At 36.4% G+C, this 24,630-nt stretch overlaps 1 protein-coding gene and 1 long non-coding RNA gene across 16 annotated transcripts in view; one reads left to right on the forward strand and one right to left on the reverse strand.

The window, feature by feature from the left end:
- Positions 1 to 24,630, forward strand: part of MECOM (MDS1 and EVI1 complex locus) — a 539,102-nt gene that overhangs the window by 453,166 nt on the left and 61,306 nt on the right. For 4 of the 14 annotated variants that reach the window (XM_033133080.1, XM_033133113.1, XM_033133095.1 and 1 more), the window contains exon 1: positions 23,842 to 24,598. The exons of 9 other annotated variants lie outside the window; for them this stretch is intronic. The gene's annotated coding sequence lies outside the window, so the exon portion shown is untranslated. Of the gene's footprint in view, positions 1 to 23,574; positions 24,599 to 24,630 lie in introns of those variants that run through there. One more of the 14 variants, XM_033133123.1, reaches the window with a different exon arrangement.
- LOC117037277 (uncharacterized) lies at positions 7,074 to 24,584 on the reverse strand. 2 transcript variants are annotated; one of them, XR_004425483.1, is made up of 6 exons: positions 24,461 to 24,584; positions 24,283 to 24,384; positions 22,770 to 22,966; positions 19,824 to 19,928; positions 19,441 to 19,554; positions 7,074 to 7,444 (listed from the first exon to the last, which is right to left on the reverse strand). It is a non-coding gene; the product is annotated as an uncharacterized LOC117037277 (long non-coding RNA). The 2 variants fall into 2 exon arrangements; XR_004425484.1 differs by lacking the exon at positions 19,441 to 19,554 and having other exon boundaries at positions 7,075 to 7,444; positions 24,461 to 24,581.

Below are 24,630 nucleotides of genomic sequence, written 5' to 3' on the forward strand. Positions count from 1 at the left end.
ATGACCCCAGTGGAGGATCCTGTAAAAAAATCCAGAGGAGTAGAAGGTAAGCCAGGAGAGAGTGAGTCATGAATTCCAAAGATACAGACCATTTCAAGGAGGAAGTAGTTATTTCTTAGTGTCAAATGTTGTAATTTTCACGTATGGTTTGTGTTCCTATGCTCATTTTTTACTGCATTTGCTAATAACAGAAATAAATACGGTATGAACAGGGCCAAAATGAAAACATGCATCCTCTCCTTAAGGGAAGCTATGGAAAGACATTTTTATGTAAATAAAATAATTATAGCAATCCTTTAATTGACACTTATATCGTACTTAGAGTTTGTAAAGTGCCCTGAGATCCAATATCACTTCATTTTCACATGAATTCAATAAGACCATAAGACTTTAGATTTCTTCCTTTTTTCCAGTCATAGATGCCAATGAACAGTGAGGCTAAGTGACTCATCAAAGTTAGCTGCCAGTGCTGTAGAGCTCGGACAATACAATGTTATGTCCTCAGCCTCCTGACCCACTGGGGCTTCATGGTACCATATTAGGAATTCAAATGTGAAGAAGACTATTGAATATTCCTTTAGCCTATGGACATATAATCTTCAGATCTGTCCTTGGGTTTATTACTTTCCTCCTTGCCATTAGCATTCAAAATCTTCAATTTTATAAAATGGCAATAGTTAAATGTCAATTACCATTTTTATATAATTTATTTTCTGTTTCATAGCCCATATCAATAGAAAGAAATTTGCAGTTACAATTTGTTTTTTTTTTTTGAAATTAAGTTTATTTGGGGGATAATTTCTAGACTCTTAAGCCTTTAAATATATCTTCAAGGGTATCTCCAGAAGCAAATAAAGTGAAAACCAATAATATGATTAAAAAAAAAAGAAAGAAAAGAAACTGACATTTGTCAGGATTTTGTAAGATATTGGGAAACATTATATTGAATAAAGTAGCCAATAATCTGCACAAGACAACTCAAAAAAAATTAAACCCATGTCTTTGAAGGTGGCATGATTACATTACTTGATACAAGGTTATCTGCCACCCCCGTTCTGAAACATGAGTAGCATTTCTGTGTCAGGTCAAATCATGAGCAGACTTTTCCCCCTTTTTTCTTTAATTTTTGCATGTAGTCCTCTTAGTAGAAATTTATAGCATCCAGGACAAAAGGAGTTCCTCTTGTTTCTCATTCCTCCACTCTTTCTTTGTCAGCGTTGCCTGTTAGATTTCGTGTGGATTTCACATAAGTTTCCTCTATCTTACACTCTACTTTGGATGGAGCTCGTTAGATGTTGGTGCAATTTCCTATCGCTCATTATGATGTGATCTCGTGTTCCTTTGTATTAATATTTTCTCTCTTGGGAACTTTCTATTTTGCTGGAATCAGTTCTCTGGCTTCCCTTGAAAAAACTAAGACCAATAGTTCTTCCCTGCCCCACCCTTTCATCTATGTCTTAAATAGTTTTGTCTAGTACTTCTTCAGGCAAGTTTCTCTATTTCTCTTAATGGATTTTTCCATTTTACGATAGGTGAGAAATAACTTCTTATTTCTGCTATTATACATTTTCATCACTTCCTTTGTCTGACTCAGAGTGACATGGAGTTAAGTGACAAATGACTATCAAATTATTTATTCCAATAATCATTTATTTTATTTATAATTATTTTCATTTTCTTTCAGGTCAATTTCCAAATACATTTAAAAGATTATTTTTCCAGTTCTCTTGTTAAAGGATTATAATGGCCATGACATAAAATGTTATAAAACAGTATTTCAAACTAATATTTCATCAAACATATAGAGAATCTACTATGTACAAATCACTGGACTACACACTAAAAGAGATATAAAAATGATAAGGACCTTGTCTCCAAGAATAATAAAGTCTAATAGTTCAGAATGAATGAAAATCTAACAATCTACCTCAATAATTATTGGTTAGTATAGCTTTCTTCCCAGGCACCAAAGCAATTTAATTCATTTGTAAAATCTCATCAAATATTTTGTAGAATTCACTAGTGAAGGCATCTGATCCTGGACTTTTGCTTTTGGGATGACTGATTCAATTTCCTTACTTTTGATCGGTCTATGAGTTCTGACAATTAAGTTCGTGAACCTGTTGCAATGATGTTGCTAAACTTTTTTGATATCAGAGGGATTATTCATTATGAATTTGTACCAACTGGACAAACAGTTAACCAAGTTTACTATTTGGAAGTGCTGAAAAGGCTGCATGAAAAAGTTAGATGAAAACGATCTGAACTTTTCGCCAACAATTCATGGTTCTTGCGTCATGACAATGCATCAGCTCATACAGCACTGTCTGTGAGGGAGTTTTTAGCCAATAAACAAATAACTGTATTGGAATACCCTCCCTACTCACCTGATCTGGCCCCCAATGATTTCTTTCTTTACCCAAAGATAAAGAAAATATTGAAAGGAAGACATTTTGATGACATTCAGGACATCAAGGGTAATACGATGACGGCTCTGATGGCCATTCTATAAAAAGAGTTCCAAAATTCCTTTGAAGGGTGGACAAGGCGCTGGCTGTGGTGCATAGCTTCCCAAAGGAAGTACTTTGAAGGTGACCGAAGTGATATTCAGCAATTTAGCACTTTTTCTAGGATGAGTTCGGGAACATAATTGTCTGAATGTTCGGGAACATTCATACTTAGATTTTCCAGTTCTTCGTGATTAAGCCTAGGAGGCTATATGTTTCTAAGAAGTTGTCCATTTCTTCTAGGTTATTGAATTTGGTGGCATATAGTCTTTGGTAATATTCTTGGATGATCCCTTGTATTTCGGTGACATCTATAGTAACTTCTCTTTCATTTCTGATTTTGTTTATTTGTGTCTTTTCTCTTTTTATATTAGTGAGTCTAGCCAAGGGTTTGTCAATTTTATTAATCTTTTCAAAGCACCAGCTCTTTGTTGCATTATTTTATTCTATTGTCTTTTTGTTCTCTATTTCATTTAGCTCTGCTCTGATTTTTATTATTTCCTTCCTTCTGCTGACTTTGGGTTTCATTTTTTCTTCTTTTTCTAGTTCTTTAACGTGTAAGGTGAGGTTGTTTATTTCTAACAAATAGAAAAATACAATACCATTTTACTGGCAACGCCTGCTTCCTTCCAATCTTCACTATTGTTTCTTCACTAAAAAAATAAATTATTTTCTCATAGAAAATTGGCATGTTTAAAATTAAATTATGCATGAGTATATTTAGAGGAGAGAAACATTCTTAAAATAATGTAAAACAATTGGTAAGCAGACAGTAATATAAAGACAAAAAGAAATTCCAGGATTACATTTTGAGAATTTCCTTTTCAAAGGAAAAGGAAATTTAACAAGATGGAAGGCAGAATATCAATTTTGGAGTTTTAGCGTATGCGTGTGGAAGACTGTTCTGTAATTTACAAATAAAACACTGCCCATTAGATTTAGAATATAGGCTCAGAATGGAGAATTAAAAGATTTACAGTATTGCCCATTCATTCCTTGGTGGAAAAGGACATTATGAATAGATTCCCAAAAGCACCAGTAAGTTTATTAAAAATGGGTTGGTATGGTTAGTTTGGGTTTCCCTTTAAACTGCTGAGTTCAACAGTGTCCCCTTATTCTATAATATGAGGGGGGAAAACCCCTGGCTGCTAACTTTTATTTGAGGAAACACTGAGTTATCCCAGTCCTAGGTAAATAACTGAGGGGCTTCCCTGTGAAGCATTGTGGAATGTTTCCAGAATTCGAGAAGCTGGCTAATAATGCAGGGTAGAGAAATCACTATAGCTTTAGCTACTCTGTGCTGAATGGAAAAATAAATTTGGCAAAGTTCACATTTTTGGCGCCCACAAAAGTGTGTATACCTTTGAATTGTGCCTTCATCTGATTTGTAATTAAGTACCATGGGAAACAATATAATTTAAGGGTTACTTCTAAGAGATTGGAGAGGTTTGGTGTAGACTTTTAAGGTCTGAGTTGGGACAGACAATTTTAATAATTAAAATAGATATCTAAATCAACAGAAGTAAAAATAGAATAATTCGATCAGAAGAAGGTTTCCAACCTTAGGCATGCATACGTATGAAATAGCTTTTGTGACAGTCTGGGGATTTCATTTCCAGTATAAACTACATAAATGGCTAAATATAATTTTCTTAAAATATTACTTCATTGGACCATTAGTAAGATATCATCTTAGCCTTTGTTTTTTGGCTGGCTGACATTTTCTCTTTCCCATGAAAAAAAAAAAAAGTAGAACTGCCCTCATTATAGAATTGAACAGAACAGAGTAGCGTGCTGCCCCTCTCTGTTTATTAAGATAAACTTCTGATAAGATGGTTAAGCAGGAAGTTAGTTCAGGGAAACTAAAGGTTACTTCTTGCTCTCTCTATCTGGGACATATTATTTTACATTTTGGAATTCTATTTTGAAGATTTTTTTTTTAAAGTACAATATGTACTGACTTTGGAATGGTACTTTAGGTTTCTTTTCAGTGGGTATTGAATAAGTGTGAAAAAGTCAATATTTTTATTTGTATTAACACTCTGAGGTCAGAGCAAACATTTAGTAATATGAGAGAAAGTATGCCACTTGGGTTGTGGAATGTTTGCAAAGAACATAGCAAAACACACTTGGAATAAAATTACCATTATTTGTGTTTAAAAATAATTTCTATAGCATATTGATTATTTCAGTTCAAATTAATGAGATAAATTTAAGTTATTTTTGATAACTCCAGATGTTGACTTTCTTTAATCATACTTTCAAGTCTTTCTTCTACTTAATATGTCTAAATCAGGGAAAGATTTCAACTGTGACCCAGGATAAGATATTAAATATTATATTTGTGCTAAAGATCATGTATAATTTTTTCATACATTAAATAATAAAACAGAAAACAAATTCTTCTTGCAAGCTATTTTCCTCAGCTAAAGTACATTGTTAAATTTAATTTAGTCTATGCTTAAGGAGTGAACTTGTGCTACATAAAGGGGAAATATTACCTATAATAATTTTTTAAAGTGTAGAAATCAAATCTGAGCAAATATAATTTTCTTTATCCTTCCCCACATAGCAGTGTTTCTATTAATATGTCTAAATTTAATGCAGATGAATTTTATCTATAATTTATTATAAATCATAAATATTTGTCTTTTACTATAGTCTTTGAATTTTTATTTATGTTAAAGAAATTACCTCTTTGTATGGAAATTTGAATATTTTCCTAGTATTCCAACTTTTCTGTGTGACTTGCCAATTGTCTGGTTTTAGTCAGAAGAGCTCCCTCAATGAAAACCAATGTACTATTTGGTTATTTTTAGCCCAGTCTGACTATAAGGTTTAAGCATTAAGAATCTAACAAAATGGGTTACTGAGGTCTCCAAGACAGTTTGATACATACATAGTGGGGGTGCCAAAAAAATGTATACCCATTTTAAGAGACGTTATCTATGCTCAAGCAGTAGTTCGCCATAATCAGAAGTGTCTGGACACTGATGTTAACCACTTTGAGCACCTCTTGTAATTGCAGAAGTCAAACGTGACTTGTATTCATCTTTCATTATCGGTATATATTGAGTATTACAATTTTAATACAGTTTTTTCCTTTCTTAAAATGTGTATATATTCTCTCTCTCTCTCTCTCTCTCTCTCTCTCTCTCTCTCTCTCTCTCTCTCTCTCTCTTTCTCTTCTCTATTATAGGAAATAAATTTAGAAACATTTTGGTTTGCCCATAACAAACTATAATGCAATGGATGTTAACAAATCTGACCTAGCAGTGTTTTAATCTAGAAACTGGCAATTTATCTATTTCATGAGTACAATGATTTAACCTAACATCTCTCAGCCAAGCTACAACAAAACAATACCATAATTTAATAAAGAAGCAAGTAGCTTAATTTGAAGCAGCATAAAAAAAAATAGGTAACACTGTAAAGTGGAAAATTATCAGCATTAGCTCTGGAATCTAAGACAACAAAAACTTATGAAAAGTCTAAAACTCATTTTAAAAATTCTTCTAAAAATGATCAAATTATTGAATAACAGAATTTCAGTTGTTTTGAAAGTATCTTTTGTTTCCCTACCCATGTATTCATATAACAAGCTGCTATTCTCTTTCAATTCTCAGAGATTTTATTTCTTTCATTTATTTTACTTATTTTATTTCACAGAGAATATTTTAAAGGCATATTCTCTTAAAGAATCACAGTCAGCAGCTGGGTAGATAATGTTGCCAGAGCAAAGTCCCTGTGCCTGACACTTCAAAAGGCCAAAATTTAAAATGTTAGAGTTTGGAATAAGAAAAGGTTTATTGATCAAGAAGGCACTAACTGAGAAGGTGGGGGACTTAGTGATGCCTCACATCCACCTTAGGAAAGAACGAGTTCAGTCTTCCTTTATGTCAAGTGAAGGGAAAATGGGAGTAACAAGAGGTGATTGACAATCACAGACATCTGGGCACCAGCAGGGGTCCGAGGAAGAATGTGAAACTTCTTTGTTCTTAGTCTGTTAACTCTAGTTGATGTGAGTCCAGTCATGAGGTTCCTGAAAATCTTGCTAAACAATCATTATTTTTGTGTATACAGCCCTTATCTCCTCAGGAGAGGTCCCTTCTGGTAAGGGGCTGTTTTTGTAAAACTCATCCTACAAGCAGATTTCCTGTAATGATTAGCATGTCTATATGGAAGAAGCTATTTACCTGTAGGCCATAGGAACAAAGCAAGTTTGAACAAGTTAGAGTCAGAGAGGCTGAGCCTTTCACTCTGTTACAGTTATAACATTTTCAAGTGAAGTATGAAAACAGAAAGAAAAAGTACTCAAAAGCCATTTAAATGTATCCATTTGGTGTATTTTATTAAAAACAATTTTGAATCTGTGTGTATGTGTGTGTGTGTGTGTGAGAGAGAGAGAGAGAGAGAGAGAGAGAGAGAGAGAGAGAGAGAGAGAGAGAGAGATACATGCAGAATCAATTTTCCTACATTAGGGTTGAATGGCTATTCATAGAAGTATAGATCATATACCTACCTGTAAATTTTTAATTATCCAAGAACAGTTTGACTATTTTTAGAGGAGGGGTTGGGAAGTAGAGATTAACCATGGTGCAAAGCAATCACAGAGGATTTGTGAAAGCAATGTAAATGACTGTTAAGAATCTGAATCATCTACATATTAGGAGTTGTTTATTATTTAGGACTCCATGGTAGTAATACATACGACAGCGTTTTTCTTTTACTGTGTGAGACCTTGAGTTCCTTGGCCAATCAGATGTGTTGTAGTATAATGGTGCAATGCTCTCTTCCACTCATGGCCCATCCTTAGCACTTATAATGGCTCCTAAAAAAGGCTAGAAGGCCCAAAGGCTTGCAGTAGGACTGGAAGGTGAGGAGAAGGCACAGGGAGTGAATATTCAGCTGGGGATGCAGTTCCATCCAATTCATTCCTTAAATCAGAGACAAATAAAGAAAAAAGTGAAATTTGCTAGAAAACAACAAATAACAGATCATGAAAATAGACAATGACATTTTCATTTCTTGCCAGTTTACATAATTTATCTACATTTATGAATAGAGTTTATTTGCGTGGTTTGTGTAATGTATGCAAACTTTCAAACTATTGTTTTTGCTTTTTGGGCTATGAAACTGTAAAACTGTTGTTAAACATAAGATGGACTTTAATTCAGTACATTTGCATTAACAAGTATTCTACAATATTTTGGCTTTTTAAAATATCGATTCCTTTTTTCTCACATTGAATTGACATTATGTGTGATTGCCATCCACACCCTCTCGTTGCCTTACTTTTTATAGGCGTATAAATAAATACTGATACATAGATGCATTTATGTACAACCCCTTACCTGGTAAGGGTTTTGAAAATAATTGTGAAATATTTAGTTGTTCTGAAAAAACTCTTTTTGTGCATAAGAGTGATGTTGAGAGAGTGATAAAAATTTAGGCAATTCAGATAATGTGTACTAGAATGTTCAGTAGCACCTTTGAGAAAGCGCTGGAAGATCCTGAAAATAAGAATGCCATTTCTTTTTCCCTGTTACACATTAATATTATTATTCTGTAGATATTACAATGTATAATGTTATTATACATTAACCTGTTGTTTTCAACAGCTGCCACATAATAAATAGAAAACCACTTGTGTTTTTTAAGAAATTTTGTTTTGTTTTATTCAAGGGTTAGTTCTTCCAGCAATCACTGCTCTGAGCATTACCAATGAAAAGCTGTGATAATAATGGGAAGCTATTAAGATGAACAAGCGGCAAGAACAGGAGTAAGAAAGGGAACCTCTCCGTGCAATGAGGGAGATGGGATCCTTCAATGAGAGTGGGATTCATGATACACACAGTATGGCCCAGCTGTTTGGGAACATTAAAAATCCCTTCACTTAAGCTGTTGAAAGCTGGAAAAAAGACCAAATGTTTTCCATCTCAAAACACATTTTACTTAGCTGTGTTTTGAAAGCTGTTATCTAAACATTAAAAAAAAAAGAAAGAAAGAAAGAAAGAAAAAGAAAGAAAGAAACCCAGCATATTTTAACATGATTTCTTCCTTGGGTGCAAATCAGCAGTTATAATTTAATTTAGGAAAGAGACTGAAAAAGGTAGAAGGAAAAGGCACATTTTATTCTCCTACCTTCTTGTTTATCTTTCCTTAAAGTGCTTGAAGGACATAAAACAGGGAAATAAAAAAGTCACCAGCATACAGTTTTGTTAACTTATCTTGTGAACATTAAACATTATGCCTCAAATTTCGTATGGTACATAAAGTGTTTCGCCCTGCAAGATCATGTATACCGCACTTCAAAAAAGCCAGAAGGACAGCTCACTAAATGTAATGGATGTGTAACAGCAGATCTTTAGATCTCTTGTATTTAGCATGACAACTTTGGGTTCTTTAGGTGCTTTAAACATGATATCTAAAATCACATATTTTTTTCCTAGTGATGAAAAACATAGACTAATTACAAACTTCTCATATGCTATAGATGGCTTGACCATCCGGTGCAATTGCCACATTTTTGATTATACTGTATCCCCTTTTACTGAAAGTAATCGGTTTTACAACTTTGCTTCATTTTCTTAATGCATTTTCATGTTATTTTTCACTAGAGTGAATACTCATTGAGCATAGTCACAGTTTGGAAATGTATTTTGTCTAATGGGTGCAATAAACAATTTATAAACTAACAGTTTTAAAAGGTGAAATTTTAGATGCTTTCCAATTACATGTACCCATATGTGTCTTGACTAAAATTTTTAAGAACTCTCATTTACCAGTTTCAAAAGATATCTTGAAAGAGAGGAACAGATTTCTACTTTAAGAGTACCTATATATACCAATTTATTTCCTGCCAAGACTTATGTTGGCTGTTGTATACACAAAACTTTTGTCAGGAAACTTAGCTAGGAACGTGGCTCACACAAGGAATATGACATGGGGTCAATGCATTGCACCAAGGATACAGACCACAAGTGGTTTTTGATGATAAAAGCACAAGGAAGTTTCAAACAGTGTAAATGATCAGATAAGGAAGCAGATAGTAAGAGCAGACATGCTAGATTTAGGAGGAAACCACCGCTAATTACCCCAAATGACCTTCCTTGGCCTATGAGACATAATTATGGTTTAATGACATAATGTTAAAAATCAGATTTCGTTATTTTTGTTAGCATCCCTATTATGAGAGAGTCATAGTTATAGACGGAAAAATAACAAATTATTTTGTCTTCTTTTCTTTTTATCTTTATGTTTTTACACAAATCTAAGAGAAGAATGTAACATGAGGATATGTGATACATTTTCTAGAATCACTTTTGAGAACTGTAATAGATAAGAATTTTACTTCTAAGCGGGGCCTTCCTTCTCTGTCTTGAGTAGTAGATTTCTTTTTCATGTGTTTTTTATTTTTTAACACACTATAATTAAAATACGTTAATCAATGAGAAAGTAATTGAAAAAAAATGGTATGATGCCACAGACCAAGGCCCTGGTACAAATTTGTTCTCACTCTGATTATGATTGAGCCTTGAAAATATCATGTTGCTTCTCTGGCCTTTGTTTTCACATTCTTAAAATAACTGTATTAATTACTAATATGAAGTATAGTTTTACTTATGTTTCAGGAGTCTAGATTGGTCTTGAAAATGCTCTTAGTGGGTACATCCTTCACTTATCTAATATTTATTATTAAACTGAGATTAACATTCCTTAGGGTTTCTGTCAATCAGTGGGTAGCTCACAGTGACCCTAAATGCCAACTGTTAGTGAGTTATTAAGTAAAATGATGCATAATAAGCACTTGACATAGAGTAGGCACTTAACAAATGCTTGTGCTATAATTATTTTATTTTACCACTTTACCATCATCTCTCCCTTCTATTACTTCACTAGCTTTCTCATTGGTCACGGAGCATCCATTTCCTCTACCCCAATACATTTGCCACATTGTTGCCACTGAGATTTTTAAAGATGAGAATTTGGCAAGGCCAATCAGATGCACCACATAACGGAGTGGTGCTCTCTTCCTCCACTTACTGCCCATCCTTAGCACTTAGCAGGCAGGCAATGTTGGATTTCTTCCCAGAATAAATAAAAAAAATGAGTGAAATTAACTAGACTGACTAATGTTAAGAATAAAATATTCAAATACACTTGCTTTGAAAAAAATGGGTATCTTTTATCTATATTTTCAATCTAAACGAAATCATTTATAAAAAGGTTAAATCTGTGGATCAATTTTCAAACACAGAAAACAGCAATGAGGCTTATGTACTCAGTCATATGCTTATGATTTAGAAGTGCTTTGTGATTTTTGTTATTATTATTATTATTATTGCAAATAAGTTGATTATAACATAGACTATGTCTTTGGTTGTTAAACAAAATAGGAGAACTCATCCTCAGAAATAAAAGGTTTCTAGTTAGCTTACATTGCGTTATGCTTGGATATGTACGATTAGTATATTACCAGTTATTCATAGATTAAATGATTACTCCAGAAGTTTCGTGAACTTACTTACTGCTTTTAGATTTTACCAGAACAATTATTTTTCAACATTCCTTTAATGTATGCTGACAGAGTCACCCAACATAGGGTATAAATCTGTTATATTAGAATCCATCAGCAAAATTAATCTGTTGGTTTAGAACACACAGATGAACATACACATACCTAGGCTACTACAGTCTGTATTTTTAAAACATATGGGGATGGTTTTTATATACCTAAGGAACAATAGGATGCTGAGTTTTATCAAAGCAATTACCCAAACATTGAAAATACATTTAGCCTAACTCTAGCACATGGTAAACTCCCCAGGAATATTTTTTTCCACTTTTGCCCAGCCTTTGAATGAACGAAAGTCTCACCTCTTCCATAAAGCTTTTCCTACCGTGCCAGCCTTTATGCATCTCCCTCCTGTCTGAATCTCTGCAGCACTTATCACTAGAGCCACATAATTTAGGACTTAATGACTTGACAGTTTGTACTATTTGCTGTTCTTTCAAGTAGCTTAGTCTTGTCTCTCTAAATAGATTGCATAGGCCTTAACAGCAGGGACAATGGTTTACATTAATTTTTTATTCTCTCTGGCTTCTAAACCTTATCTTGTAGCATATTTAGTTTGGTCATTTTCAACCTGTGAATCAAGAGCCAAGGAATTAGTGAACGGTGTGGGATTGGGGAGATAACCCAGTTATTCTGAAACACAAGAGTTGGTGTAGAATTGTGTATGAGTACATGTATTTACATGTGGCTGTATGTATGCATAGAGAAATTAGAAAAAGAACTTCAAATTAGATATAGAATAACCTGTAGCACGTCTGTGATACAGTGTCACATCTTTAAAAGGAAGTTGTAGAAAAATATATATAGTACCACACTTTGTTTTTGGTAAAAACAAAGGACATATATATATATATATATATATATATGTATATATATATTTATATATAATATTTTATTTATATATTTATTTATATATGCTTATATATATTCCTTCATTTTGTGTGAGCAAAGAATACTACAAGAAAAAAAAAAACTACACAGACTAACTATTAATTGCCTCAGAACGGTGAAATACCTTTGTGTTGTATTGTTAGTTGGTAAAAGAAGCATGTATTGCTTTTGTAATTTGAAAGACTTCAAAGAAAATGTTTAAAAATGAAAACTGCCAAGGAAATACCAAAGTGAAGTGGAGGGATAAATCAAATTATCAGATTCTCAAAGAGAAAAAAACACACCCGCAAAAACAAATTTATATCTAGCCTCTTTGCCTGGATAGATAGAGAACAACTGGTATAGTAGAAAAAGCATTAGGTAAAGAATTGAAAGTTCTGTCTTCCACCCAAAGGTCTACCACTCATTGGCATTGAGACCCTGAGCAGGTTCTCTAATGTCTGCATCTCTTTTCTCATTTTTATTGTGGTGATAATTTTACTTGTCATTCCCACTCATGGTTTTACATCATTCGCGACTTAATTAAATCATTTACGTGAGAGTCCCTTGACATGGATAATGTGTTATCCCTACTATGCTTTCTGTCCCATCCGACATAGTTCTTATGCAAACTGATAATCTCTCTGGGAGCTTGTGGAAATGGCAGCCAATAGCTACTTCATCAGAAGTGGCTGCAGCTGCCAGGAGAGGTCCTGCTTCCACAGGCAAGGGGCAAGATAGTAGTCCATGGCAGGGGTGGAGATGGTAGAGGAGAAACAGAGATTGCTAATGTTATTTTTTCATTGATTCATGCGGCACTGATATGGTTGTATTGCCTTACTTCTAGATTTGGGCTAAAGTTGGGGGAACTCCTGATACACAGTTGAGCAGGGCACTTCTATGTTCAAAGATCAACATCTTAGCCATTTTATAAACAATAACAAAAAAATTAGTCTGAATTGACAAAGCAGCTTCATCCTAATTTGGTTCATGCCTCCAAATCAATTGAAAGCTCATGATCTAGCACGTGATGGTTCTGAAGTCTTTATGCTGGTGTCATAAGGTCACCATCATGGGGTCATAATGTTACCACTCTGAAACTTAAAATCCCTGCCTTTTTCTGTTTTCAATCCAATGTAGCCTTAATTCCAACAGGCTCTGAAAAGCTTTCTATAATTTGGCCTAATCAAGTCATATTCAGTAAAGCTCCTCAACTTTGTGGCTCCTGGGATGTCCCAGTGGGTCCAGTGAGCAACAGTTCATAAGCAGAACCAGAGGCAAGTGTTTGTTAGATGAGAGTGTGAAACTGGCCCTTTTAAGCTACAGCAGGGCATGAACAGGCTAAGGCTAAATGCAGGGGTGGGGTGGCGTTAGGTGGGAGAGTACTCCTTCAGGAGCCTGAATTCTCTGATAATCAGAGGAGGCCAGGAGACTGGGAGGAGGCATATCAAATTGTGAAAAATGATGGAATACACACAGTAGCATAGTTTAAAATCTGTGGTCATCTCAATCTTACCTTCCTGGGCTCATAATTTTGACTTTTTCTATCTCATGATTGGGTTCCATGGATTATTTGTGAATTCGTAGTCCAGATCATAGGGGAGAGAAACTGTGTGTGAATCGGGTGCGTATTTTTCTTTTTCTCTGTAAGTATTGCCATTCAAGTCCCTTCTGGCAATTCTCGCTTCTAGTTGTAGGGCATTGCATTAGCGAGCTTGAATTTGTTTTCCAGTCAAGAACTACATACCAAAACACAAATACCTTTGAGAATCTGCATATTGGAAATTGACCAGTACTTAATTCTGGAGTTTATAGACAGGATATATTAGGACTTTATTTGAAGTTAAATAATTGAACAAAATTTATAGAAAGATATTTTTAAAGCCACAGCTGAAATCAATGTCCATATTTCCACAATGATATTGAGATTTTATCAGTACACTAACCACTTTTGGAATATTTTGACATTTTACCATTTAATATGTATCAAAAGACGTGAATCCCTTTAAATGGATTGTAAGCCCACCACAATTTTCTGGCTCTACAGAGATTTTATTTTTTTATTTTTAAAGTATCTGGTGATGGTCATGGACATAATAAAATAGAATTTTAGGATTTCCAACATAGAGAAAAGATAAATGTTTCACGAAATCATTGCTAAGAACTTAACATATTGATCATTTTTTTGGATAATTCTGTAACAGAGACATCATAACCAGCACCCACCATCAGAACTTTGAAGTGGAGCAATTATTCTGGGGCCAGAGCTGCCTCCCCCGCCCTCCCTCCTCCCTTCATTTAGTGTATGCCTATTTAGTCAGAAGCAAGCACTTTCAATAGATCACATATTAATCATAGCCATTAGTGCTTTTTACAGAGAAGATTGTGTGGTTGCTCCTGTGAAATGTTCTGTTCCTTAGGATGATGAGTTAATTCATCTGGAACAATGTTAGTTCATGGAGGTTTGTGGTTTATCTAAAGATCAAATTCCTGTAATTTTGTATGCCATCTGATTTAATGTCCACTTAGTTTAGTGGTTAGACAGCCATCGGCAGGCCCAACACATGAATCCAATACCAAAAAGGGGAGAAAAGGCACATTCTTAAACATTTCATTCAGGCATCCTTAGACCTAGATTGACTTGTTGCTTTTCTTTCTCCTGAGGAAATGCAAATCTAGATAATGCCAAATCTTATTAAGAAAAGCCTGAATAGTATAAAACATTGCTTGTAAATATACCCATGGTTATAAAATCTGTGTTTTAGAAGGGCTTGTAATGGAAGAGGATAGGAAGGAATGGGTTGATTTTGAAGTGAGATTGTACACATTCGTTTGGAAGGTTCCCAGACCATGTGCTCAAGTATACTTACGGTACTTTATAGGCAAAGGATCCATTGGCTAGAGTTTACAGATAACCTACTTTGTGAGCTTGATAGGCCTTCCCAATTCTTTCAAATTAACTGAAAAGCTGAGGCTTGATTTTGTCTCTGTTTATCAATTACTATTTGTAGTTAACATTTTTGATCAAGCGTTAAAAAAAGTCAATTGATAGAAAAATATGTAGGGGAAGGCTCATATGCTTTGCTGAAACAGCAAAGTAATATGAAGCTTTACTTCCAAAACTATTCCCATTAGGTGTTCCGGTAGAAGGGGAAAGGGACTTTCATACATGTTTAAATGTCTGTGTTGATGCCTCATTAAACAAGCCAAATAGGCTACTTTTCGGAAGGACTTAGACTTTGAGAGTCTTCAAGCATTTATGAAGTTGATGTTCATTGTGAAGCTCCAAGAGGGAGCTATCTTTACCTCATTTGACCATAGAACACATTCCAGGGAATACCTGTTAGCAACTCACTGACTAGAAAATACTGGTGTGAAGGGCATTTCTTGCCATCAAACAGCTTATAGACAGATTGGCAGATAACAGAAATATCCCAAATGACCCTAAATATCATGACTGACTAGTGAATAATTCTAATAATGAGCACTGTAAGAATTTCAAGGAAGGGACCCTGGAGAGCCATGTATCAGCTTGATGAATAGAACTATTACTTCACCTCCTTGATCTATTGTTTCATTTCCTGAATGCTGTGAATATCAGATAAGAAAAGTGAAGAACCTGCTTGAACACAGTTAAAGGGCCAAGAGCTTCTATTCTCTATCCCTGGGTGTTAACCAGAGCTAAAGATCTGTGTGGACGGAAGAATTCAGTAAATGAACATGGAAAGATAAATTTGATGTCAAATTATAGAGGAGATTGCATGTTGGATTCGGGGCTTTATTTTCTAGCAACATTAGTGTGTTTTTTCTTTGTTTTCTACTTTTTGTTGTTTTTATGTAAAGAAAAACATTGTTATAACTTTGCTATTTCAGGAAGACTAATTTTTGGTGAAAAGATGCCTCAAAATTCAGACTTAGAATGACAAGGGATATCATTAGGCCTGTGACGAGTGGGAAGGTGAAGGGCCTGTAGAAAGAAACAATTAAACAGATTGACCAAGCCAAGAAATGTTGACTGAGAATAAGGGAAAGGGAGGAGTCCAAGACGTTGTCCAGGGCTGGCACCAGATAAAGGGCAGATAGTTGGTACAGAAACAGAAATTTGGGAGTGTGGGGTGGGGAGAGAGAGCAATAAGATGCCACTCCTGGAAGCAGCAGTGACAGGAATTTCTATCTCTAAATTCCCTAAAAGAGAATTATGTGCATTAATTGATTCACAAGGGGAAAGAGCACAGTTTCCTTGGATATTAATTAAGTATAGCAATTCCTCAGATATTTAGCCATAATTAATTCACCTTTGCAGGGGAAGTTCAGAGATAATTTAGCCTATTAGGGAAAGATGCTACTGAAAATGTCAGTGTGCATAAAACTTGATTCCACCCTTAAGAATCTTACAATGGCCATGAAGAGGACAAGAGGACGGTTGTTTCTATAATAGAAACAACTGTAAGTGAAGGTAGAACTGGCCATAAAGCAGGAGAGAAGCACAGACGATTTGAGGTGAAGCATGAAAAGGTCAAACCTGATTGGTAGGAATGAGTGGGCATAAAAAAGAGGGGGGCTTTGAAGGACAGATAAGATTTTATCCAAGATAATTGAGGCAAAATGAATTATAGGCTGAGGAACAATAATGATTATAATTACAATTGTAATAGAAACACCAATAATAATAGCTATTTTTTATTGATCATATGCTTTGTGTCATGCACGATTCTAAGTGAATTACATAAATTGCTTCATTTAATTAAAAAAAAATGGAATGAGTTTATACTGAATCGTTGCGCCAGTGGTACCCACTGAAGAATTTTGAGCAGCAGAGTGATTAACGTCTGATGCTGGGGAAAATTAAGTGTAGGGTAGAAACTGGTGGGAGGATGAGTAGTGGTCAGAAGATGTGTTAGGAGGTCATTGTAATAATGCAGATGAAAGGTAACAAGCATCTAAGGTAGGCATCCAAACTAGGTGGGAATGACGATCAAGTAAGAACTTGATACATTTTTTCAACAAACGTTGACTAAACACCTACTATATTTCTGGCATTATGTTAGGCTCTGGGCAATAGGGGCAAAAAAGATAGACCCAATTTCTTGTCATTCTGGCACTTAAAGTCCACCAGAGGATATTGTAGAGAAAAAATTTCCAGGCCTTAGTAACAAATATTGACCTAAAATGTGTGTGTGTGTGTGTGTGTGTGTGTGTGTGTGTGTCCTCCTACCCGGGTTTTTAGGGCTCTTGGATCTCAGTGGTATTTTACCTCTGTCTCAGAACTTTCTCTCTTACTGATTGGCAGAAAACACAGTGGGTGGGACAGAACAAACTCAGCTGCAAGCCAGACAGAAACGGACATCTTCGGGGGTAGCACAGCTTGAGAGAAAAAAAACATTTTTCTTAAAATTCTTCTCTTCCATAGGTCAGGGTAAGGATTAGGGCAACTGGCATTGAAATGGAAGAAAGAAGATAAAAAAATACTTATAGTTTGCTATTCCCCAAAGTATAGACCAGACTATCTTCCTTATTGTGTGTGTATGTAAGTCTGTTCTAACTCATTACACAAACACAAATACTGTGAAACTTACAGTATTTTGACCTGTTCCCACGAACTCAGAGCAGTTCACACTCCTATTACCCAATTTATTTTCCCAACACTCCTAGTAGGGTGATATTATGAAATTTTCATGGAAACTGAGTCAAAGGTTAAGCGACTCACCCAAAGGCTTATAGCTAGGAGTCGAAGCAGGAGTAGAGAAAGGTCTTCCAACTAACTTTCCCCTCAAGACTATGAGTCTAAAGGCTCTTTTAAATGGTCTTTCTAAAGCCTCAGAGAAGGAGCTGAGCCTAGAGTTACTGTACAATGTGCTAAATGCTATCTTAAAAGATTGAATTAATTAAAATTAATAAAGTAATAAAAAATTAATTCCTTACAAAATTGAGGTTAATTCCAAAAGCATTTAGTACCTTAATTCTTTGTTCTAAAGTTAAGAAGAATAAGGGATGTGGCTTTCTGAGTCTAATTATAATCATTATCCAAGTCATCTTCTGCAAAATAAAAAGATAGTAGTATTCTTTGCTCAGTGATCTAAAAATGTTTATTATCTGAACAATCAGATTGGTGTGCTATGTGGTTTTTTTGTGTGCATATTTGTTTTTCAGTTTTTGTGAATATTTATTTGCTCATTTTTTTTTCTTGAATATATCTTTTAATGCATACACATCAGAGCTCTTACTATCTAATTTGGGGGGATAAAGAAGAGAAAAATAATGGTATTTTGTCTCTTTTTCTCTACCAAAATTTTACTATACTATATTTTACTAAAGTTTTTATTTTATCACGGTGTTTTAAGCTAGCTATACGTTTCTTGTTGTTGTGCTTTAGCCACAAAATAACCACTCAGTGTAATAGCTTAGGATTGAAATACATCAAAATAGCCCAACAAAAATTTTAAATATGGCAGCCTTCCTTAATTGGAGTTTAGGAAATAAATCTTTGAATATAATAATTTATTCACTAGAGCTGTTGTCTCAACCAAGTATTTCATCTTAGTTTTCAAAGAGCTGCTATTCATTACTAAATATATTTAAAGTTGAAGCCAAAAAAGAAAAAAAATTCACTTTCATTCTGGCCAAATATACTATAAAATACTCAACTGTTAAGTAAGTTATCTGCATTTTTTAAGAAAGATCAGATAGGTGATTATGCTTGTGTAGTTAATTAATAAAAAGGGAAGTAGGTAATGGTTCACTGGGGAAACTTTTATATCACAGTATCTATTATGAGGGATCCCATGCTGTAATAACGGGGTGCTAATGCTGAACGCACACAGTGCCGTCCTACAAAGACATCAAGATTTGTAGGAAATCAACCCTCCAGCAGTCCTGGCAAGCCAGACTGACCCCAGCAAATGAAAATAATCAAAAGTAATTAGAAGCGTGCTGGACTACTCCTCGGAGAGCCGAGCAGGAGAGTAAACATGCCTGAATCCTCGAGCCACTGCAAAGGCCCATGTCTGAGCTGTTAGGTGCCCTGACCTTGTCCACATAAAGATGTGATTTATGAAGTGCAGGGCACAGCAGCAGGGCTTCTGTCTTCTCCTGGAGAACCAAATTACTGAGGTGGAGATTAACATGCTTTCAGTCGGGCCCATTTCCAGACCAAGGGAAATTTTTTATTTACATTTTTTTTTACCTTTAATTTCCTCTTTTCTTTTCTAAATAGCTCCCCGCCCCTCCCCCATACGTTAAAAAAAAAAAAAGAAGAAGACAAAAGTCTATCAAGAGAGACCAGAAATATCTTCCCTGAGTAGTGGTGATGTGGGTTGGTAACTATAGACAGTCAGAGCCCTTTTTGTTTATAAACTCTTATTGTGCTGGACTATTTTGCTGGATCTACCTCTCCGGCATGAGAGAATCCACCTTCAAGATTAGGCGGCCGAGCTTGTGAAATACTTCCTATTACAACATATAAATTTAAATTAAACAAAGTATTACCTTTAATTCCATGGCTTTCTGATCTAGTTTCTCTTGCCTAAATGTTATGCTTCATTATAAGGTTTATTCCTTAAGTAAGAAGCCTTGGGAGAAGAAATTGTAGGTGGTCAAGAACTGGAGGGAAAGAAAGTAGAGAGACAAATTGGAGTTCCTATGTTAGGAGAAATATTTATATGAGAATCAGTGGAAATTCTCTTGAGTCCTAAAGACATACTTATATACATATATTTTTTCTTATCTCAGGTTAGGTAAGATTTTACAAAATTATATTCAGATGTGGAAAAGGAAGCATTGATTTTCTTTTTAAACACACATCAATATGTATACATGAAGCTAATTTAATTAGCAAGCAGTTATTATTCAGCCAAATGCCAATTTCTCACATTATTTCATGCTTCTTGACGTCAACTGTATGAAACAGTGCCGGATCTCCATGGATGAAACTGCACTTGAGAAATGTAAAAATGCACTTGTACATTCTTGAAAAACTACAAAACAAAACAAAACAAACAAAAAACAGTGTTAAAACAAAAATGTCAGGCTTTGAGTTCAGCGTATGTGTAGCCACCTCAAGAAACCCAAAGCTACAGAATTAAGGGAACTCTACTTAGGCTGAGGTTATAAAGTACTTTCCTCTATAAACTAAAAACATAATGTCAGGGTGAATGGGAACATACTTTATTAACTTTATGGTATTGAAAACTGCCAGCAAGTTGTCTTGTTTTTAAATATTGTCCTCTGCAGAGTGTTACAGGGCTGTTTGTCCACAGGAAGCCTATTAAAAGTGGACAGTGCAGTCATTTCATCTGGCTTTGGCTGGACTGCTTTTCTTTCCTTTAATGATGTGCTGGAATGTACCATGCCCATAGGGTCTCCATTAGCAGAACTTTTACTTCTGGGACAACCATGAAGTTTAAGGCTTAAAAGAGGCATCAGCTTACAGTCTTGTGGGAATCACTTGAATACTGGAGCACTAACTTCTTACTGCTTTAACTAATATATTGACTTATTTTAAATAAACAGTTACACAATGAAGGCAGAGCCAGTGGCCTTATTGGAAATCTTTGAGCCTTTTAAAGATTCTGCAATCAACCCAGATGGGGGAGGAAGGAAGGGACCTGAGGAGGGTTTATGCCCTTTTCAAACCAGGAAGAAAACACATTAACCTCTCCCACCCCAGTCCTGCCATCAGCCAAAGGGGGAATCTTTACAGCTCCCAGAAAATCTATCAACTCACACTAAAACCTCATATTTTCCAATGCCCCCTTTTCTGGTAAACAACAATTAACAGAACAGGGCAGAAAAAAACAGTCATTCCTTCTGGAAAAATATGTTTTCAAAATACGATTCTCTTTTTAAACATTGCTGATGAATCACTCTATTTTCTGCCTTCCCCAAAGCTATGCATTTGTTGTAGTATATTCTCCCATTTCATCTCCTTAATATTTAGATCATCTGTCCTGATACATGTTTGCACATTAAAGCTGGTTTGAGATTATAGTAAAACCATTATTTTTAATAGCCCATTTCAAGGGCAGCGCTAAACACTGCAGAACGCGCATGTTACTGATTACTGCGGAGCAGACAGCAGCTTTTGCAGATTAATTTGTAACTGGGAACTACTGTAAACAGATTTCACCAGAAATCCCAAGGAATAAAGGGAATTGGTGGTGGTATTTGGCTCCTTGTATTTATTTATTATTTTAGAGATCTGATGGAAAGCAAGTTAACTGGGCAGAAAAACCAGTCCCCTGCAAAACCTTTTCCTCCAGTCCTGTCTCCTCTTCTGTTTCACTTCTGATCAGGTATGCCAGGATCTTCTAAAAGGTTAGTATTTAAATAGCAAGAGGCTCCTTTCATGAGAAACAAGGCCCATCTAGCTACTCTGGGATTTCAGGACCCAATTTTTAAACTTCAAATTGTGTCATCAAGGGAAAAAATGCCTTTAACATGAAGTTATTATATAGTTAAAGGGTATGGTGTCGGGGGCAGGGAAAAGGAGAGGGAGAGAGAGAGAGATTGAGATTTAGTGTTTGCCCCGTCCTTCTGATGATTTCCTTTAGCCTTTTTCATTTCTCACGTTATTCAGTAGAGAACAAGACTAAGGCTGATGATATTAGCAAAATACTAATGATGAGGCTAACACCCCCATCTCTCTAGATAAATCTTACAAGGTCTCAGAGAGAAAGTGTTCATTCAGTCTTTTGGCTCTATTTCGGGAAGAGAATTTTTACGTAGAAATAGCCTTAGCTCATGCCCGCGTCTTTGGGTCCGGACTTCACCGTGCACTCGTCCCGGCTTGAGGCTCCGGAATGCGCGGGACCATGGGCAAGGCACAGGGCAAAACCCGGCTGGCCGCGCCGGGCGGCCGGCTGCGGTTTCACCTGGGTGGCTGGAGCCTCGGGCGCCGCGCCTTAATTCGGGGCGCGTCGCCATCTACCGGCCTCCTGCCGCATCTGCAAGTTACCCAGACCCTTAAAAGTCGTCCCGCCTCCCCCACCCTAACCCAATATAAGGGAAAAGACTCCGAGGCCGTTTCCACGAAATCCTAATTTAGCAGGACCTGCCACCGATTCCACACAACCCTTTGTTTTACCCACATACGTTTCCTCCTTTTCAGAGAAGCTTTATAAAGGGCAAGGAGGTGGGGGCCGCTGGGCTGGGGAGGAGGATTGGGGCGCTGAGCTCTCAGACCCCCTGATCAGGCCGCACTGTCTGAAGCAATCGGTTCCCCAGATTACTTGTATTTAATACACAATGCATCATAAAACAAATCCCTCATCCTGACAGGAAGAAAATAGAACAGCTCATAGCTCGAGCCGGTCCAATTTATGGCTAAATTAAAAAAAAAAAAAAAAAAAAGGGCTCCGACAATGGGCAAGTTGAGGAAGGGCAGGAAATCAATGGAGGCAAACCCGGAGCTCTTAAAGGTTCTCAAGCGCCGAACTCTATGGGAATATCTGACCGGGTTTTAGGTTATTTACAAAGGATTTTTCCTGTCCTACCTACCACTGCTGTGCGATTTTCCCTCAAACAATGGCCATTATCTGAAATAACAGTTCAATGTCACAGATAACAGGCCACCGAAACGAATTAGTCACCACCTCTTGTCATTTGCTCTCCCCCACAGCCCTCCCTTTTGTTACTATTTTTGTTTTCAAATCAGCATTTTGGGGGAAATATAGATCTACTAGATTTACACATCTATTTGCACTTGGAGAAAACAAAAAGGGGACTTGTCCCCATTTGCAGATAAAGTTTAACATAACCAAGTTTTCCATCCCCTCTCTCTCCACCCCTCCCCCTCAAGTGTTCCTTAACTCGCTTACTTTGCTTAACTTTCCATTGTTGAGCTGAGAACTTGGATTTTGTCCATTTGTTTTTATGAATGGAGATTTGTGATAAAAAGCGTTTATTTTCATTTAACCGACGGGTTTTACTAAGTTTTCCAAGGTTGGCTAAAGTAATTCCAAAGACACTTTTATTTTGCCACGCGTTCCGTATATTCTTTCTTCCAATGTCATTTCTGAAATGTTGATAAAAATTGGCCATAGATATTAGAAAGTTATTAATCACTGTATAGTACTGATCATCAAAAGCAGCATTTATAATGTTAAAAGTTTAAAAATAAGCTGAGTTGTCAAATTGCTTAATTCCACTTTTGGGAAGTCATGGTGTCTTAATTAGTGTATCAAAGAATATGGCAAAAACTCACCAGACAACTGTCAATCTCTCTAAACCCATAATTTTCTATTGGGCGAGTTATATGCAAATACTATTTCAGATCTTTAAATTCCTCTTTCTAAGCAAAATATGATTTGAAAAAGTAGCATGCTCTTCTGCTGACCTAACTATGATAATGGAGGGAATATAGGTTAGAGTACGAATTTCAATAATAATTTTAAAAAGATGCTTAGAAAACTGGAAATATACATGTCAACTTTTCATTCTTAGGCTGCTGTTTTTTCAGAATTTCTAAAGTAATTATGTTTACCACGAGCCAGCGTCCCTTTACTCTAACCCTCATCCTTGCCCCTCGAGCGCCCCACCCCCAGCCTTGGTGCACACACCCTCACACACCCGAAAGCACTCCTCCACCCCATCACTCCCATCCCCCAACCCCCCCCCCACACACACACATACGCACACGCACACACTTACACTTGTGCGTTCAGAACAGTGAAACAGAGGATATTTCCCTGGGGAAAGAAATTCTGCCTAGCGAGATCTCCCCATTGGTTGTTTACCCAGAGAAATCTACATGTTTAAGGGGAATGGTGCATCCATAATCAGTCTGTCCCTATAGGACTTAGGTCTTGGCGACCTTTTTGTGACCTCTCCCGCCAGAGGAGGCTGCTGTCACTTTAAAAATTTACTGAAAGAGGAGCCCGTCTGGCTTCCGATCACTCTGGGCGGCGGGAGATAGCTCCCTTTCTCCCTCGCCCCGGGTTCTTTCTGGATGGCCGAGCAGATCCTCTTTAAAGAGACAGTTCATGAAACAGAAACCCGGCGGCTGAGCTTGGAGTTGCGAAAGGGGACGATCCCGTGAGGGTCTAGGACCGGGGAAAGCGCTGCGGAGGATCTGAAAGGGGGCTAGAGCTCCCCTCGCCTCCCCAGGCCCCCCACCTTTTCAAACTCTCCTCCTCCTGCTTGTTTCCCCCCCCCCCCCCCACCTCCTGGAACTGGGAGAGAGAAGTGGAAGAAGTTTTAGTGGGTTTCAGATAACTTTCATTACACATCGGGCTGATAAGAGCAAGAGAAAGTGAGAAAAGAGGGAGGTGATGTGAACCAGAAGGAATAGCTCCGAGCTCATTTAGGAAGGGGGAAAAAGCCAAAACACACCAAATCCGGGTCACCCAGACGAGAGGAGACTGCTTTTCTGGTCTTAAAAATACACTGTTGGCGGACAATAAATCTGAAACGCGTGGTCCTGGCGAGCAGATCCTAGAGACGGACAAAGTTATCAGAAACCCTTTCGGAAACCGAGACGCGAGACTTTTTTTTTTTTTTTTTTTTTTACCTCTCGAAATGTGGCTCGGGATCGTTTGAAAGGATTTTCGTGCAGGAAAGCTGGGGGCTGCTGATTATTTTATTTTGTTTGTTTTAATTCTTCTGTGATTGCCTTTTATTGCTGAGTTGAGGCCATAGAAATCTTAAGGTAAGAGAACTCACTTAAAAAAAAAAAGTCTT

The sequence above is a fragment of the Rhinolophus ferrumequinum genome, chromosome 2, assembly GCF_004115265.2.
Source record: "Rhinolophus ferrumequinum isolate MPI-CBG mRhiFer1 chromosome 2, mRhiFer1_v1.p, whole genome shotgun sequence".
Lineage (NCBI taxonomy): Eukaryota > Metazoa > Chordata > Mammalia > Chiroptera > Rhinolophidae > Rhinolophus > Rhinolophus ferrumequinum.